The 19,809-nt window shown below is 39.3% G+C and overlaps 1 pseudogene across 1 annotated transcript in view; it reads right to left on the reverse strand.

Moving 5' to 3' along the window:
- Positions 1-16,599, reverse strand: part of LOC308609676 (putative helicase senataxin) — a 61,645-nt pseudogene extending 45,046 nt beyond the window's left edge. The window contains exons 1-8 of the transcript in view: positions 16,423-16,599; positions 14,957-15,167; positions 12,883-12,992; positions 9,146-9,365; positions 8,253-8,372; positions 5,199-5,370; positions 4,977-5,064; positions 1,315-4,479 (exon numbers count right to left, since the gene is read on the reverse strand). The product of the transcript in view is annotated as a putative helicase senataxin (transcript). The remainder of the gene's footprint in view (positions 1-1,314; positions 4,480-4,976; positions 5,065-5,198; positions 5,371-8,252; positions 8,373-9,145; positions 9,366-12,882; positions 12,993-14,956; positions 15,168-16,422) is intronic.
- Between the last annotated feature and the right edge of the window lie 3,210 nt (positions 16,600-19,809).

Genomic DNA, 19,809 nt, shown 5'->3' on the forward strand with positions numbered 1-19,809 from the left:
CCAAGATGAAGAAAATCTCTGTATATTCCCCAGCTTATTTAACTGTATACACTGTTCACTGAACTAACGATTTTGTAAGGTAAGAAAATCATTCTTGTAATACTATTTCACATTGTTCTTAAGGAGAGAGACTGAAGAGCCTTTATCAGTTAGTTGTTTCTAATGGTTCTGAAACACTAGTAAAATAATTCTTACGACAATGGCTGAAATTTAGGGCATAAATTGACACCAACTTGCCTCTTTGTGCAGTACATCTCCTTTGCCTTTAACAATTCTAAGCTGGATCTTTGCAGTCTCTCTGCCTGCGATATACTTCCTATGGCCAACTCCTTCTGCTCACTCTGGTCTCGGTGTGAATACCATCGCTCACAGAGGCCGTCTCACCTTTCAGTCTCAAGTGCCTGCTCCCTTTTGTTCTAGATCATTCTAGAGCACTCTAGAGCCTTTTGTCCCGATCTGAAATGATCATTCCCAGAAGGCAGAGGCCTTGTCTGTCGTGTTCACCACTTTACCCCCGCCAGGTCTGTGATAGTACTGGGCAAGTATCAGGCACCCGAGGATCTGCTGACTGAATACGTGGGTATTTACCTCAGTGCTCTTGGTTTTGAAGAGTCTTGTTGCACACTCACCTTTTGGGTTTTTGTTTTTTAACCAATTTGAAAAAAAGGAAAAATCGACCTGCTGTGAGAACACCAAAAACATCCTTCAAAGTGCAGGTGGATGTTTACACTAAAGAATTACTGTTTTTCTGAGGTTCAAATTTAACTGGGAATCCTATATTTTTCTTGGCAATCCCAGTCAGGCAGTAAGAAAGAGAGAAGAACCAGAATGGGATGTGTTGGGGTAGGGGGCAGCTAAAGGCTGCTATGAGGCCTAAGAAGTTGGGAAGACAGATGAGAAATTTGGGATTTACTGCTTTGTGCTGACCAGTGTAACTTGCCCTTTGCTACCTCCTCAAGAAAACTTCAGTAAAGGTTTACACTACTTTTCAAAAAAATAAACGCAGATGAGAGACTATGTCCTCTGAGAAGTCTTCCCTTATTTTACACCGAAAAACGTTTCCTCCTCCTGTGCCACCTCTGGACTTGGTAAACTAGCACTCTGAATTGTGTCTGTAAGCTCCAGAAGGGCAGAGTTTAAGGGTTTCCTCTGTATCACCGGCATCTAGAACAGTGTGGGGCACAATGTCTGTTCAACATGAAATCTACAAGCTACATCTAAATCAAAATGCGATCAGTTATTTTAGCCGTACTCAGCATGGTAAAGAAATGTAATTTCAAAGTCTGAAGGTATACGATTAGAACATATACTTACAGTTTCAAAAGTATTCAGGATCATCAAAGGGAAAAACACATTAAAATAATCTCTACCATCTTGAAATCTCACAGGCACAGGTCTTGTGATGGACTGACAAAGAGTTGAAGGGGGTCCGCACTGATCAAAGTCCACAAACATTGCGTATTTCCATTTTAAGACCTCTTTAACGAAGGTGTCAGAGATGGACTGTGCTGACAATAAAACGTTTACCGGAGAGGAAGGTGAAAAAGATCCGTTTTCACAAAATGGAACTTTGTAGCCTTGCCTGTTGGAATTATTTGGAGTATGAGACTGGAGAACGTTGCACAAACCCTTCATTTCAGCCACTGGCTTCTGAGACACCACAGAGACTGGCTGTGGTACTTTCAAAGCAGATTGTACCCCACTTGACTTATTTTGCAGAGTTGGTAAGAGCGCTGACGTATTTACCAAAGACTTGTAAAGACCAGCAATTCGTGAAGTACTACTGGAGGTAAATATCTTAGCAGTGGGAGGTCTCGAAGGTTTAGATGAAGAGAGAGGCAAGCCAGGTCTACGAAATGTATCTTCATCTGTTGCTTTAGCTTCAGAGTGTTTGGAACAGTATTCACCGTGGTTTTCCAGTGTTTCCACACAATCTTTGTATTTACATTTTGTGCTACTCCAAGATTCCAACTGAGGCCGACTCACAGAATCTTCTTCTACCTGGACTCTATCTTTTCCATGAACTACTTCAATGAGTTCATCATTCTCTTTCTCCATTTGTGAACATAAATCCATATCTTCTGGATCACATTGTGTTAAAAATATATTATCCTCCTCTATTTCACTGTTGCATTCAGATTCTCCCTCCTTCAAAGCTGCCTCTGCTGCTTTTTTAATGACCTCTTCAGGTACATAAGCTGGACCATAACCCCAATCATCTGTGATATCCTCTACATGAGTCAAGCACGAATTCTCTTCATTCTCTTGAACTGAATTCTTGTTGTCTGGTCTCTGATCTTGCCGAACTGAAAACACTTCACATGGACTTTCAAACTCAAAAAAATGAGAATCCGATTCCTCAAACCGCAAAAGGGACCTTGTATTTTCTTCCTTTATTACATTCTGTTCCACATTTGTCTTAGCTATTGAAGTATGATGCTCTGGACATCCTATCTCAATGCATGTCTTACCCTGTTTAATGTGTTTCTTAAAACCCACAATTCTTTCATCATCATCATTATCTTCATCAGATTCTGAAATAATAATGACGTGTCCAGAGCAGGTTTCCCTGACACTATTTTGGTTGGCTGTCAAACATCTTCTATCATCTTTAACTTTTCTTTGTAGCTGGGATAAACTTCTTTGGGTTGAACCTGATGGGAACTTAATAACACTGGCTTGAGCTATTAAAGATAGTATGTGGAGGTCTCTCTCTATCTGAGAATCTGTTAAAGGGTCAGACTTAGGACTGATGCTAAGGACCTGTTCTCTTAAATCAGAAGAAAACTCAACAGTACTCTTGCTAATTCCCATATCTCTTGATTCAAGTCCAGTCACAGGATCTTTAAAGGGAGGTGTTTTCTCCACAAAAATATTGGTCATTTCTGTGAATGAGACCAAATCTTTATTACCAACATGACATTCTAGTATTTGACAACTGATATCAGGGGTGGAGAAAATGCCCAACTCTTCTTCCTGTACTTGTTTCTTTTTCAGCAGTAAACTGTTTTCAGGTTTTTGTTGTCCATTTTTATCATCCAGAACACCACTAGGGCCTAAAGAGAGATTGTGTATGAAGCCATCTCCTTTCTGAGCTCCTGTATCTTTCTTTGAACAGAAACTTTCAATGCTAGATACAGTCAGGTTTTCCTCTAAAGTGGTACTTTTCCTGTCTTGCATTTTCATTACATGCAATAACTTAGCACAGATTTCATCTTTATGTGCCTTAGTGTTTGCTTTTGAGGTTTTGCCAAGAGCATCATCCTTTAAAGAGAAATCCTCATCTGATGTGGACACTTTTTCCAGAGAGTCATTGCTAGAATCAGTCAACAAACCTGTTGATGTGATTATTCCTCTGTCAAATACCTTTTCTGGACCATTTCTTGAAGTACAATTCTGTGGGGTATATGAGGAATTCTCTTTTACAGACTTATGCTTCCCTGTACTTACTTTAACTTGGCCTCGAGCTCTTTCATTCACAAGCCTTTTACTACTCGGCTTCAAGCACAACTCAGCTGAGAGATGGTCTTTGAGTTTCAAATCTTTTAGATAAGTTTGCTCATTATCCTCTTCTATGGCATTATGTGCCTTGCTGAAAATACTCTCTTTCACTTGACATGCATCAGCTTTCATCGGTTCTTTAGAGAATGTTGGGCTGGAGTTTTCCAGACAGTGCCTTTGTTTTTTAGACTTCTTCCCTGTTTGTTCACTTTCTTCTTTATTGTAAGATGCAGGAGGTGTTTTACATGGAGGAGTCAGATCCACAGAAGTGCTACACTGAGGCACTTTGAATTTTATGTTTCTAATAATTTGCTTTAAACAAGTTTGTAACTCATGGGTTTCCTGACTAGTCAACTGCCAACCTAAAGATATATTTCCTCGTAGGTATAAGTTGAGCTTATCCCAGAATCGCTTACAAAGAGTCTGCTGCCCAAGCTGATAGCCTTCTTTAAGGAGACTTCTGATCAGCTGCACACAAGCAAGTTGTACAGAGTTAGATGGCACTGAATGCAGTGACAGAGATATCATTGTTGTGCCTTTGGAGCAGTTTCCAGATGACTTCTCAGAACTCCGAGCAAACGCGGTGGTGGGAAGCTTGGCACATTTTACGATGGCTTCCACCCACTGCTGGGAACTAACCCACAGCAAATGCAAACACTTTTTATTTCTATGCAGTTCAATCACTGACACCAAAATCAGAAGGAAAAACTCAGTGACTGTGTCACACACGGCGTCCGTCTGGTTGAGGACGTCTTTGACTTCAGAATGCAGATGATGAATAACCTCCACTATATAAGCCACACCCAGATCCTTAAGATCCATGAGGGACTGCACAAAGGGGATGAACCACAGAAACGTGCTGTTATGAACACGCATGTCTTGACCGATATCTGACTGAAGCACATTAGCTAATGTTTCCATTTCTTCATACATGTTAGGACAATAATCTGGGCAAATGGCTGATCTCCAACCTGAATCCTAAAATGAAAGAGATACTGACATTCAGATAAACAAGCACCATTCATGACAGGTTTAACACAAAAGTTGCCAACAAGAAAATACACTGCTCAACTTTCCTGTGTTGATGTACATATATGGACCCCCAAGAAATTGAAAACAGTCCAATTTTGAGGTGAAGCTTTCATGAAAAGGTTAAATTTACAAAACCTCCATGTACTCTGGACCTCTTTCCTTCAGTTGGTTTTGATTTCTAGTCATGTGATTTATCTCCCTCATGCCATAAATGTTCTACCCTTCCAAAATGTACTTAAAAATTAATCTCCCAAACTGTGCATGCTCTCATTACAGACCATTTTTCCTCATGAGCTACTGTTCAATCAGAAACTGTTTTATGCAACAGTTGATTCAGAATAGCTACATATCATAAAATCAGCAATGCAACTAACCACATAAAACACTGACTATACAATATAAAGGCAATACAATATCATCTGAATTTTCAAAATGTTTTATACCTTTTTGGTCTTTTCAGGGTTATAATTGTATACCATCTGGCTGCAAGTCACCATATCATCTAAATATGACTCCGGTTCTGACTTGGTCCTTAAATATTAAGAACAAATAGAAATTACTGAAATGAAGGGTAAAAAGAAGAGAAAAATCCTACTGTTAAAGTCAATTATAGTAGACTTCCTCATACAGATTGTTGGAAATCCTGACACAGGAACTGAACGAACCTCACAGAGCTGTTCCGTATGTTCTGGATCTCTTTCCTGTAGCTCACATTGTTGATAATGGTTTGAAATGCCTCAATAGGATCAATCAGTTGACCCCAGACCTTAGATCCAAGACGATCCAGAATCACCATGAAACAGTGTAACGCTGGCCAGAAAGGATCCACACTATCATCTGAAACACAATGGAGTAATTTGCCAAATTACAACACAATTAGAGAAAGGGACTAAAATATATTGAGAATTAAGCATTCTTTACCTGGGTAGCAACAAAACTGAAAGCAAAGCAGGAAGTAATTTAAAGTAAAGTGTTGTCAACTACAGGTTTTAGAAACCTGGCAAACTTTTAAATAATGTCTGCATTTTTTTTTTTAAAGCAATACACCTCTGTTAAGAAATCTTGTTGTGTGGAACAAACTGAGATAGTCCAGATAAACTCAACTTTCTCACCCTATTTGCCAACCTGAAAGAATCGTTCCTCCTCTGCTTCTTCCAGACCTTTATACTCCCATCCTTCAATAAATAACAGAGGTAAAGTAGAAAAAAAAAGGGAGAGAAAGAAAAACTTGGTATTTTCAGATCTAAACAAAGTCCATGATATGAGAAATCCTGAATTGTGTGTGTCATTCGGTTGGAATAAAGGACTGAACCCCTCATCCACTGGATAAGCAGAGATACATACTCTTTATCCATCCATTCTCAACATGGCTTTGTTGTTATCTCCATTCCATCCAACTGGCAGGAATTCCCATTACTCACACACTCTTATGCCCGGTCCTTCCCCTCTTCTCTACATGCAGGGGCAAAACACTGCCCTGCTCAAAGACCTTCACTTGCTCCTTAATGTCTTCTAAGGAAATTAGAAGCCCTCAGTCAAGCATCTGTAAGATCTTACTCTATTCTTTCTTTCCAGATGTATTTTTGACACTCACATAAAGATACACCACCTACAGAAAAAAACAGATAGCTGGCTTTTTCCAAGTGAGAACCAGAATGGCTTCACTGTTAGCACCACCTGTCATCTTCCGCAGTATTCTTAGGAGGCAAGTGCTCTAACTCACCCAATTACTGTCAACCTTAGAACTTTCTGCTTTATTTCCCTCAGGGCTCTTAGAGTCTACTTTTTTTTTTATCATAGTCGTTCGTGTAGAACTGCTCATATACTTTTTTATCCTCTACTGAAGCTGTCTTATGTCTAGGAAGCTCTCAAATAAGGAAGAAAGTCATTAGTTAGGTGAAGACAATTATGGAATGTTTCTTAAAGAGGGGACTTCCCTGGTGGTGAAGTGGTAAAGAATCCGCCTGCCACAACATAGGCAGAACACTCTATGACATAAAAGACCCTTTTTGACCCACCGCCTAGAGACATGGAAATAAAAACAAACAAATGGGACCTAATGAAACTTCAAAGCTTTTGCACAGCAATGGAAAATATAAACAAGATGAAAAGACAACCCTCAGAATGGGAGAAAATATTTGCAAATGAAGCAACAGACAAATGATTAATCTCCAAAATTTCCAAGCAGCTCATGCAGCTCAATATCAAAAAAATAAACAACCCCATCCAAAAATGGGCAGAAGCCCTAAACAGACATTTCTCCAAAGAAGATATACAGTTTGCCAACAAACACATGAAAGGATGCTCAACACCACTAATCATTAGAGCAGTGCAAATCAAAACTACAATGAGGTGTCACCTCACACCAGTCAGAATGGCCATCATCAAAAAATCTACAAACAACAAATGCTGGCGACGGTGTGGAGAAAAGGGAGCCCTCGGGCCTCCCTGGTGGCGCAGTGGTTGAGAGTCCGCCTGCCGATGCAGGGGATACGGGTTCGTGCCCCAGTCTGGGAGGATCCCATATGCCGCGGAGCGGCTGGGCCCGTGAGCCATGGCCGCTGGGCCTGCGCGTCCGGAGCCTGTGCTCCGCAACGGGAGAGGCCACAACAGTGAGAGGCCCGCGTACCACAAAAAAAAAAAAAAAAAGGGAGCCCTCTTGCACTATTGGTAGGAATGTAAATTGATACAGCCACTATGGAGAGCAGTATGGAGGTTCCTTAAGAAACTAAAAATAGAACTACCATACGACCCAGAAATTCCACTCCTGGGCATATACCCTGAGAAAACCATAATCCAAAAACAGTCATGTACCACAATGTTCAGAGCAGCTTTATTTACAAGAGCCAGGACATGGAATCAACCCAAGTGTCCATCGACAGATGAATAGATAAAGATGTGGCTATACATACAATGGAATATTACTCAGCCATAAAAAAGAAACTAAATCGAGTTATTTGTAGTGAGGTAGGTGGACCTAGAGTCTGTGGTACAGAGTGAAGTAAGTCAGAAAGAGAAAAACAAATACTGTACGCTAACACTTACATATGGAATCTAAAAAAAAAGGTTCTGAAGAACCTAGGGGCAGGACAGGAATAAAGATGCAGACATAGAGAATGGACGTGAGGACACGGGGAGAGGGAAGGGTAAGCTGGGACGAAGTGAGAGAGTGGCATGGACTACCACATGTAAAATAGCTAGTGGGAAGAAGCCACAGAGCACAGGGAGATCCGCTTGGTGCTCTGTGACCACCTAGATGGGTGGGATGGGGGTGTGGAAGGGAGACGCAAGAGGGAGGGGACATGGGGATATATGTATATGTGTAGCTGATTCACTTTGTTATACAGCAGAAACTAGCACACCATTGTAAAGAAATTATACTCCAATAAAGATGTTAAAGAAGGAATCTGTAGACCCCACTCGCTGCAACTAGAGAAAGCCCATGCACAGCAACAAAGACACAACACAGCCAAAAATTAATTAATTAATTTTTTCAAAAGTAAGTTAACTTCCTTGGGCTTCAGTTTCTTCTTTTATGAAAGTAACGTGCTGAGTTAAACTCTGAAGGTCCTTTCCAATTAAAAATTCTGACTCTGTGACCAAAACCATAAAATGGTCATTCTTTCTTTCCTACACATCATACACCCAAGTTCTTACCGTGACACTAGTATTTTCAAAGTGCACCATCATCACAATAGTCAGCAAATAAAGTTTATTACCATCTGATTGCCTCTCCATGGCATGAAGTATTGATTGCATAAAATCATTCTCTTTGTTTGAGCCCAACAACAGTGAATCCATGGTTTGCTCCTCAAGAATGGTCAGCAACATGCAGATACCTGTAAGATCACGTATAGTTTTCTTGAATTGATTAAATAAAACTGTTCTAATGTCTTCTCCAGTTTAGTTGGCAAAAAGAATAACAAGACAGTAAGATGAAACCAAACAGTATCCAGTGCCTCAGACATTGAAGTCTGAGATATTCATATACAACTCCTCCTCCTAAGAACAGAACTTTAGACTGAATAAAAAGGGAAACTGGCACGAACCTGGTTAGAAAACCATTTCCGAAATGACTACCACACAATTTGCATCTCATAATATCAAAGACCCCTTAAATTTTAAGAGCACTATATTTCAAGTACCAGTCACTGCCAAATATACACATGACTGTAAGACTCTGAATCAATGAAGTAGGACAGAACTACTTTAAGTCAATATACAACTTGATGAAAACCAAAGTTAGTATCGCTTTCTCCCAGGAAATATTTTACAGATGGGAAAAGAGGTATTAAACCTCTGTTTCAAGAGATCAAAACCCTATTAAGTTCAGCTGCTGTGCTAATACGGTAACATCTAATACTGCCTTAAATAAAAGATCTATTTGCCATACTTGAAAATGTACCTCTTACACAGATGATTTCTAGGATAAGAAATGTTTAAAGACAAGATGTTGTAATAGTCAATTTAATGACAGAACAAGAATTGTGAACTATGAAATCCTTTATTTAGCACTTTTGATCAGATTACCAGAAGAGATCCCTTCCCTTGCAGGATAATCATAAGAAATATTGGAAAATACTAATTATATGTGTGTAGGAACAATACTCACCTAACCAATAGTTTTTGTAGTTGGCAGTATCATACATGTGTGAAGGCAGAAGAATCAGTTTACCCTTCTCAAGGACAGAAGAAGTATCAATGTCTGGACTTTCGAAAAGCCCCAACTCAATAACTTTAAAAAGGCAAGTCAAAACCTCCTGTAAGTCATAATAATCATCTCTGTTCACTTTCCCCAAGTTTCTTGCTGTCAGGATAGCCCAACGTGAAACCTAAAAGTGTAACACATTCATTACTTCATTTAACACACAATTGTCTACAGAAAGAATACAGTTAAAATAAGATTCTCTACAGATTACAGAGGACACAAGATACATCAAATACTTTAAAAAAATCATTGCACCGTATATCTTAAACTTATACAGTGCTGTATGTCAATTATACCTCAATAAAACTGGAAGAAAAAAACTATCATATAGAATAAAGTACTTTAGGAAAAATACATGATTTTCAGACATTTAAAGGAAATAAACCAAAAGGTCCATGATGACAGAAAAAAAAAAAGACGGAAGATACTAATTACAATTGAACTTTGAACAACACACAAGGGTTAGGGGCACCTACCCTCTGCGTAGTTGAATACACTAATATAATTCGAATATAACATAGTTGGCAGCCCTCCATATCCTGGTTCTGCATCATGGATTCAACTAACCTCGAACTGTGTAGTACTATACTACATGCTATTAAAAAGAATCTGTGTATAAGAGGACCCATGCAGTTCAAACCCCTGTTGCTCAAGGGTCAACTGGAATGCGACATGTGAACCTTACTTGATCCTGATTTGATCTAACCCTGATAAAGCATTTTTGAGAGAGTAACTTCCACTCAAATACTGACTAGAAATATATTATTATTATTATTATAAGTGTGTCGATGTAATTGTTCTTTTTAAAGAGCACTTACCTTTTTGATACACGAACTAAAGTATTTTATGGATGAAATGCTCTGATGTCTAAGATTTGTGGTAACTAAACAGGAGTAGAATATTGACCACATATTGATAACAGATGAAGCACAGTGATGGATATATGGGGGTTCACTACACCAATCTATTTTTGTATGTTTGTAATGTTCCATAATAGAAAGTTAAAAAAGGAAAAATGAAAAGAGAAACCTCAGAAGAAATCAAAGGTCACCTCTACATGGCGATATAGCATAGGGAAGTGATTTTAAATTTATTCTGCACTACAAACTGAATTTAGTGATCACAACCAACCTTAAAAACTAAATAAAATTAAAAAAAAAATCAGTGGGCTTCCTTCATAATAACAGTAAGTTCTGTTTTGTGAAATGTTTAGGTCACGTATGTCTATATATGTGTGTGAACTCGATGAAGAACATTTTTACTTAGGTTATGGGCAGAAAAGTTTGCAAAACATAGAACTAGTGGACAAAAGAATGGGCTCTATGCCAACATAATTAAGTAATGGATTTTAAGCTATCGAAAAAAAAATACAAAGGAATCAATGAGTCTATAACTTATGATAAACAGATGAATAAATGAAGAGCAGGGAAAATGGCTCTTGATTATAGTATAATCAATGTCAAGTGCTGACTGGTAAACGTGTAAAGTGCTGGGGTTGAAACTATTTTGCAATCTTAGAAAAACTGGCTCAGGGAAGAACCATCAGGTAATGCTAAATTTAGGAGAACATTTTGGTGAGGAGTAAGGTATTTATGTGATCTTAGAGTACTTAAGAAATAGACATTGTACAGTGAAGAAACTGGAGAACACCTCAACTAGATGATCAAAATTAACATCACCATGAGAGACCGGATGATATGGCATGCCGTATATCTGACAGCCTGAGAAGGACATAGCATCCTTCACTTATGTAGTATTCCAGTTGGAACGTATAACCGAAGCCTAACCATGCGCAAGCATCAGACAAACCCAAAATGAAAAGCATTCTATTTTTTGTAAATGGGAGGGAGGCAGAAATGACTATTCTTCAGAAATGTAATTGTCATAAAAGACAAAGATAGGCTGCGGAAATGTTACAGATTAAGGGAGACTAATGTAACACAACTACATGTAAATCCTGATCCTGGTCTGGATACTGGAGTACAGGGGGAAAATGCTACAAAGTACACTGGATCACACGACACAACTGGTAAACAGACCTTACTGTGTCAATGTTAAGTCACTGAAGTTTATAATATTGTGAGAATATACTTATTCTTAGGAAATATACACTGAAGTATTTAGGGGCAAAAGGCTATGATACATGCAACCTACTCTCAAATGGTCAGAAAACAAACAGCTTTGTAGTTAACTGAAAGCAAATGATAGAACAAATGGAGTGAAATATTAGTAATTGGTCAATACAGCTAAAGAATATACAGATGTTTTCTACTTTTTTTTTATTTTTGAGAATTTTCTGAAAATTTTAAAGTATTTTCAAATAAAAACTTTAAAAAAAGCATTAGGGCTCTGGATCAGGCTGCCTATATACAAATCCCAGTCACCATACTAGCCTGTGTAACTGTGGTTAAGTCTCCTGACTCAGTTTCCTCACCTACAAAAACACATATATAATGAAGAATACAGTCATTCCTGGCCCTGCAGACCCAGTCACCCAGTCTGCAAGTGCTTGGCCCAGGTCCTGGTTGCTCAGCTGGACCTGCTTCCTCTACTGCTTTGCAGCTTTAAGAAGCCAGTCCCAGAGAGCAGCTGGCTGTACTTTCTGTCAGTCTTCTTTCACAGGCAGGAAAGCCCCACCCTTATTTTAAGCACAGGCCACGACTCTGGTTCTACCCTTGCCTGGAGTAGACTTGTAATTCTTATTATCATGCACAAACTCAGTCCCCTGCTACCTACAGCCACCCAGGCCGACATACAGGTTTCCACCATGTATCACTTTGTATTTCTGTTCCATTACTGGTCCAAAGAAACATTTACCCTTTAAAAAGTGTGACTATACCTTTTAGAATTCCACTTTTTGAATTCTTTTCTATCATTGTTTGGGTTTGGCACAAAGGAGACAGAAATTCACCACCATTCTGACTGGAAACCCCATTACCGTGTTCTTTCTTCGCCACTTAAAAAAAAAAGCCTCTTTACTATCCTTCTATTGGCAGAGCAACCCTTCGTGGCTATTGTCTTAACGTTGTAACTCAGTTCTAGAGGCCAATGTGCACAGGTCCTACTGCACACGCTGCCTCGCCACATGATGTTAAGTCCTCAAACTCGAGCAATCAGCTCAAAGTCAGGTTCCAAGCCTCTGGTGTTGCTCTCTGCTTCTGTCTACCTACTGTTCTGATTCTCATGTTCCTCTTCCTGTCTGGCACCTAAGAACTGAATCTCCTTGTTCTCCCCTCTACCCCATCACCTGTTAAAAATCTCATCTATTAGCAAAATAATTATTTCAAGTGTTTTAACTGGTATTTCCATGTGCTTGGAGCGGGGCAGGCAAGCAAGAAAAGCAAGAGAGAACTCTCCTTCTTCGTTAGTTCAGGTCAACACACTGAAAGTTCAGATTATTCCCTCATTTGTCTTTTAAACTGAAGCATCACCTGTCAGAACTGTTTCCCTACTCTTTTAACCCTCTTCTTTGAGCCCCCCCAGTACCCCCTCCTGAACTGTCGTAATGTTACAACAACAAGAGAATAACTTTGGCAAATATTTTAAACAAAGTACACATCAAAAACCTCTATTATAGTTATCTATACTATAGGTGCAAAAATAAAATATCCCCTCTTCCACTGCCTAACACTCACACTCACCATTTCATTGGGATGGACCAAAAACAAATAGATCCCTGGATGTTTGTCAAAAACCTGAAAGGAGCAGTTAGCTTGTTCCATCCGGCAAAGTGCTTCAACGCATAATTCATCTAAATAGAAAAAATAAGGCAGTAAACATAAGACATAAATCTTATCAACGTATCAAGATTCCCTAAATTTGGCTCCTTCAGTTGCTCTGTAAGTAAATGAAAAGTTGCTCCTTTTTTTTTTAAACTGAGGCATAAAAATGCTGTAAATGTAGGAATGATATTTAGCTGCTGGAAGACCGGTAGGTTGATCATAGTGTGTGCCTATGAATTGCTCTGACTTTCCTAGTACAAACATCTTTTTTCACACTGGGCATAATTATCTCCAGAGGGCACCTTCTTAGAAGTATGGCTATAGGTCCAATTCCATTAGCATTTTACATTTTGATCCATGAGGACTTTATCTTGTACCACGGGGATAAAATCAGCTTTGCCCCACAAATGGCTATTTTGTCCTACTCTCAGTTACTGAGTAATCTATTTTCTCCACTGGTTTCAAATGCTATCATCAGCAAAGAGTAAATTCCCCAAATATATTCGGTTTACTTCTGGAGTCTCTACACTGCTCCATGAGTCCATCTGTACCAGCACTATCTTAATCCCTGTTGCTTCATGGAAATTTCTTCATCACTCTTTCAAAAGTATACTGAATAGACTCATACGTTTACCATATCAGATGAATCAACTTTATTTTGTCAAGCTTCAAAGAATATTGTAGTGACAGTGGTTAGCTTTGGGAAGGAGGGACAATGACTGGAAAAGTAAGAGGGGAGCTTCTGGTGTGTTGATGATGATTTGTTTCTGACCTGGGTGCCAGCTACACAAGTATGTTTAGTTTATGAAAAATCAAGCTTATATAGTTTTCTGGATATGGTACTCTTTAATAAATGTTTGAAAAATGACTTGTTCGAATTTAAAAATCTAGTTATTTTGAATTTATTTAGAAAGAACTGATTTATCTAATAAATCTTTAGATATACTTTTCAATTTACTGAAAATACAGAGGATAGAGAAACAAGTCAAATAACATGACAAGGAAGAAATCAGAAAAGTCCAGGAAGCAAATTATTCTTTAGGGCAACCATCTGGTCTCAGCAAGTCAAAGTTATGACAAAAAAATCTATCTATCTATCCATCTATCTATTTATCTAACTATATCTATACCTGTGCACACATACGTAAAAGTAAACTATTCTGGATTAAAAGAGATGTAAGAAATATGGAACCAAATGGAACCAAATGCACAGTCCCTGATTGGACTCTAATTTAAATAAATCATCCAAAAAACACATTTTGCAACTACTGGGAAAATCTGAATGTGGACTAGATACAGTAGTGGGTGCCTTAAAGGTACTGTTATTTCGTTAGATTTGACAGATCAGGAAAATGTCTTCAAGAGATTCATATTAAGAAATGCAAATATAAATGGCCAAAATCTAGGCAGACATAATATGCTATGCCATTGTGATTACTGAAAACTACTACCGACCAGTGGTTCTCAACCTGGCGATTTTGTCCCCCACTGGCCCTGACCCCCAACTCCCAAGGGACGTTTGGCAATATCTGGAGACAATTTTGCTTGTCACAACTAGGGTAATGGGGAGAGCAAGTCACTACCAGCATCTAGTGGAGAGAGGCCAGGGATGCTGCTAAACATCCTACAATAAACAGCATGTCCCTCAGGAACCAAGATTTATCCAGTCCAAAATGTCAACAGTGCCAAGTATGAAAAACCCTGCTACAGACAAATTCCAAGAATGAAAATTAATTGAATGGATAGATGAATAAATATGTGATAAAGCAAATACAGCAAGATATCAGCAGCTGTACAATCTATGTGGTGTGTATATGGTATTCACTGTGTAATTCACTTTTCTAGGTTTGGAAATGCTCAAAATAAAATGTTTGGAAAAAAAAGTATCCTAAGTATATGTTTAAGAAACAGATTTTCAATATAGATAAACCCAAATTCTTACAATTCTTAAAATATAAAAATGATACAACTGTGAAACACCCAAGATACTCACTAACACGCTCATGTAAAAGCAAATAAGGATATTTCAGTATTTCAAGAAGAGCAACTCGAAGCTTATTTTTAAAGTCTTCGCCAGTAAGGTCAAACAGCTGTGCCTCTCCATTGTTGTCTACTATATATAACTCGTCATCGTCTCCAATTTCTCCCTTCATGGCCTTTTCAAAGTGATTTATGAGACGTGAGGTTTCTAATTCCCATAAAACCTACAGGAAAAGAAAAACGGGCAGTGTGCTTTATATCTTATTAGCAACAAAATATACTGGATGTGACGATCCTTCTAGAAAGCCTTTTCCTAAGCATAAAAATTCAGAAGTTTAAAGAAGTACCAGGGCTTCCCTGGTGGCACAGCGGTTGAGAGTCCGCTTGCCGATGCAGGGGACACGGGTTCGTGCCCCGGTCCGGGAAGATGCCACATGCCGCAAAGCTGCTGGGCCCGTGAGCCGTGTCTGCTGAGCCTGCGCGTCCGGAGCCTGTGCTCAGCAACGGGAGAGGCCACAACAGTGAGAGGCCTGCGTACCAAAAAAACAAACAAACAAACAAAAAAAACGACTAAACCTCTTATATTAGATTTAAAGAAAACAGTCACTGAACATAAAAGTGGCTTTTATGATACATGAACATGAGTACATAGAGCATGAGATGTTTACAACATTGCTCTTGAAGAGTTTTGTTATCAACAGCACTGTCAACTATACTCTATTGAAAAGGAAATGAGAAGTTGGAGCTTCTTTACACAAGCTGGGCCTTCTCTGACTTCCCTCCTACGTTCCAGCCATAGGTAATTACCTTGAAACATCAGCTTTAGCATAAAGGCATTGGTTAGCTTCATCGCTAGGCAACTTTGTAAACGTAAAGTTTTCCTCAAAAGGTTCATAACTTATCATCCCCTCCTCTCTTCTATATTATTATACGTAACTCTATGGTCTGTATTCCATTTCTCACCAGATAAATATAATAAACCAATATTCAAAGCCACATATTTAAAATTATATGTTTCACTTTGGTTCCTGTGAATGAAAAAAATGTTTGTCTTTATTGATTTATAGCACTTAACATTAAAAAATGAAGAGAGGGGAAAAAAAGAACTATTAGCCAATAAAAGAATAACCCAAGCCATTCAGATACCTGGCTGTTAAGAAAGTCAAACACAACGACATTAAAACATGAACCCAAAAAAAACCCATACGTCACTTCATTTCATGAAACTGTTTCACATCAAAATGTCTAAAAGTGGAGGATTATAAAATTCTGCTTTAGATTTCAATTCAATTCCGTCAATCAATAAGCATTTATTCAGCACCTACTATCTACCAGGCTATGAGTTACAAACTACACGTATATTAGCATTCACAGTTTAAATCACGTTTTCAGTTCCCTGAATGCTTCCAACAGAGTTTAAATTTATTCTCTTCCTAGTTATCAAGCTCTGAAAAATACTGCCCAATTAATGTAAAGTACCTTATGTAAGAATGGCAATTCATCCCTTGCTTTGTGGTATTCCGCCACACATTCTAAGCAGTAGCAGAGGTCTTCATCAGCTGTTTGAAATTCACTGGAGTGGGTCTTGGATGCATAGCGTTGCAGGAAGTCAATGGTGGAAATACCACCTGGTGTACATCAACAACATGTGCTCATTCTGTACCTGTATCCAGAAAAGAAGACATGGAAAGACTAAAGAAAAAAAAAACACACAACACTTCAGGCCTATTCTGGTGGAGAATGGGTACATTTCCTACTAATGATCATGTCTTCAACTTACAATGTGCCTCGACCACATCCAGAACATTCTGCTGGCCAGCTTATCAATCACTGGCTAAACTCAATCTGGGCTTACTCGTAAAAACTTTACCTGTGACACATGAAAAATAATGAAATGAAAGCAGTTAGTAATAAACATCATAAGGCAACATACAGCTGTGTTATAAAGCCGGCTCAAAACTATACAGTACTGATGGGAAATTATACACAGAGACATAGAATTATCAATGTTTTCAAAGTACAGATTTTGGAGTGTTCTAATCATGTACTGGAGTCAAGTGAAAAGCTCAGGAAACCTTTCACATTCCCTGAGGCCCTGCTCCAGAAATCCCTGAAAACCTTAGAAATCCCCAAATATTAGTCCATACCAATAACAAAAACTCATATAGAGAAGAATTTTCTCTTGGTTTGGAAGTATATATACACATGAATTTGCACATGTGTGTATGAACTGCTGCCCATAACTCACTGCTCGTCAAGGCAGTATAAACTGTAATGGCTGCAAATATAATAGCTACAAACCTATTCCTACTAAGTTTGAAACTTACAGTTTTCAACTGTCTCCAATTTGGGGTTTTATACTACCATCAGAGCCTCCACCATCCAAACTCAAGTAAAAAGGGTTAAATGAAATTAATTTCAGAGATTGGTTCAAGATGGCGGAGTACAGGATGTGCACTCACTCCCTCTTGCGAGAGCACCGGAACCACAACTAACTGCTGAACAATCATCAACCGGAAGACACTAGAACTCACCAAAAAAGATACCCCACATCCAAAGACAAAGGAGAAGCTGCAATGACGAGGGGCGCAATCACAATAAAATCAAATACCATAATTGCTGGGCTGGTGACTCACAAACTGGAGAACACTTATACCACAAAGTCCACCCACTAGAGTGAAGGTTCTGAGCCCAATGTCAGGCTTCCCAACCTGGGGGTCCGGCAACGGGAGGAAGAATTCCTGAAGAATCAGACTTTGAAGGCTAGCAGGATTTGATTGCAGGAATTTGACAGGACTGGGGGAAACAGAGACTCCACTCTTGCAGGGCATACACAAAGTAGTGTGAGCACTGGGACCCAGGGGAAGGAGCAGAGACCCCATAGGAGACTGAACCAGACCTGCCTGCTAGTGTTGGAGGGTCTCCTGCAGAGGCAGGAGGGGAGGTGGCTGTGGCTCACCGTGGGGACAAGGACGCTGGTGGCAGAAGTTCTGGGAAGCACTCCTCGGTGGGAGCCCTTCCAGAGTCCGCCATTAGCCCCACCAAAGAGCCAGGTAGGCTCCAGTGCTAGGTCGCCTAAGGCCAAACAACCAGCAGGGAGGGAACGCAACCCCACCCATCAGCAGATAAGCAGATTAAAGTTTGACTGAGCTCTGCCCACCAGAGCAACACCCAGCTCTACCCACCACCTGTCCCTCCCATCAGGAAGCCTGCACAAGACTCTTAGGTAGCCTCAGCCACCAGAGGGCAGACAGCAGAAGCAAGGAGAACTACAATTCTGCAGCCTGGGGAAGGAAAACCCTATTCACAGAAAGACAGACAAAATGAAAAGGCAGAGAGTGCTTTGTACCAGATGAAGGAACAAAATAAAACCCCAGAAAAACAACTAAATGAAGTGCAGATAGGCAACCTTCCAGAAAAAGAATTCAGGAAAATGACAGTGAAGATGACCCAGGACCTTGGAAAAAGAATGGAGGCAAAGATCGAGAAGATGCAAGGAAGGTTTAACAAAGCCCTACAAGAATTAAAAGAAAAAACACCTAGAAGAATTAAAGAACAAACAGAGATGAACAATACAATAACTGAAATGAAAAATACACTAGAAGGAATCAACAGCAGAGTAACTGAGTCAGAAGAACGGATAGGTGATCTGGAAGACAGAACGGTAGAATTCACCTGCTGTGGAACAGAATAAAGAAAAAAAGAATGAAAAGAAATGATGACAGCCTAAGAGACCTCTGGGACAACATTAAACGCAACACCATTCACATTATAGGGGTCCCAGAAGGAGAAGAGAGAGAGAAAGGACCCAAGGAAATATTTGAAGAGATGATGGACGAAAACTTCCCTAACATGGGAAAGGAAATAGCCACCCAAGTCCAGGAAGCGCAGAGAATCCCAGGCAGGATAAACCCAAGGACAAACACGCCAAGACACACAGTACTCAAATTGACAAAAAATTAAAGACAAAGAAACATTACTGAAAACAACAAGGGAAAAACGACACGTAACATACAAGGGAAGTCCCATAAGGTTAACAGCTGATTTCTCAGCAGAAACTCTACAAGCCAGAAGGGAGTGGCACGATATATTTAAAGTGATGAAAGGGAAGAACCTACAACCAAGATTACTCTACCTGGCAAGGAGCTCATTCACATTCAACGGAGAAATCAAAAGCTTTACATACAAGCAAAAGCAAAGAGAATTCAGCACCACCAAACCAGCTCTACAACAAATGCTAAAGAAACTTCTCTAAGTGGGAAACACAAAGGAAAACGACCTACAAAAACAAACCCATACCCATTAAGAAAATGGTAATAGGAACATACATATCAATAATTACCTTGAACATGAATGGATTAAATGCTCCAACCAAAAGACACAGGCTCGCTGAATGCATACAAAAACAAGACCCATATATATGCTGCCTACAAGAGACCCACTTCAGACCTAGGAACAGTTACAGACTGAAAGTGAGGGGATGGAAAAAGATATTCCAGGCAAATGGAAATCAAAAGAAAGCTGGAGTACCAATACTAATATCAGATAAAATAGACTTTAAAATAAAGAATGTTACAAGAGACAAGGAAGGATGCTACACAATGATCAAGGGATCAACCCAAGAAGAAGATATAACAATTATAAATATATATGCACCCAAAATAGGAGCACCTCAATATGTAAGGCAACTGCTAACAGCTATAAAAGCGGAAATCAACAGTAACACAATAATAGTGGGGGACTTTTTTTAATGTTAATTTATTTATTTTTGGCTGTGTTGGGTCTTCGTTGCTGTGTGCTGGCTTTCTCCAGCTGCAGCAAGCAGAGGCCACTCTTTGTTGTGGCGTGTGGGCTTCTCATTGCGGT

This window comes from Mesoplodon bidens, assembly GCF_964165515.1.
Source record: "Mesoplodon bidens genome assembly, chromosome: Y".
NCBI classification, from domain to species: Eukaryota; Metazoa; Chordata; class Mammalia; order Artiodactyla; family Ziphiidae; genus Mesoplodon; species Mesoplodon bidens.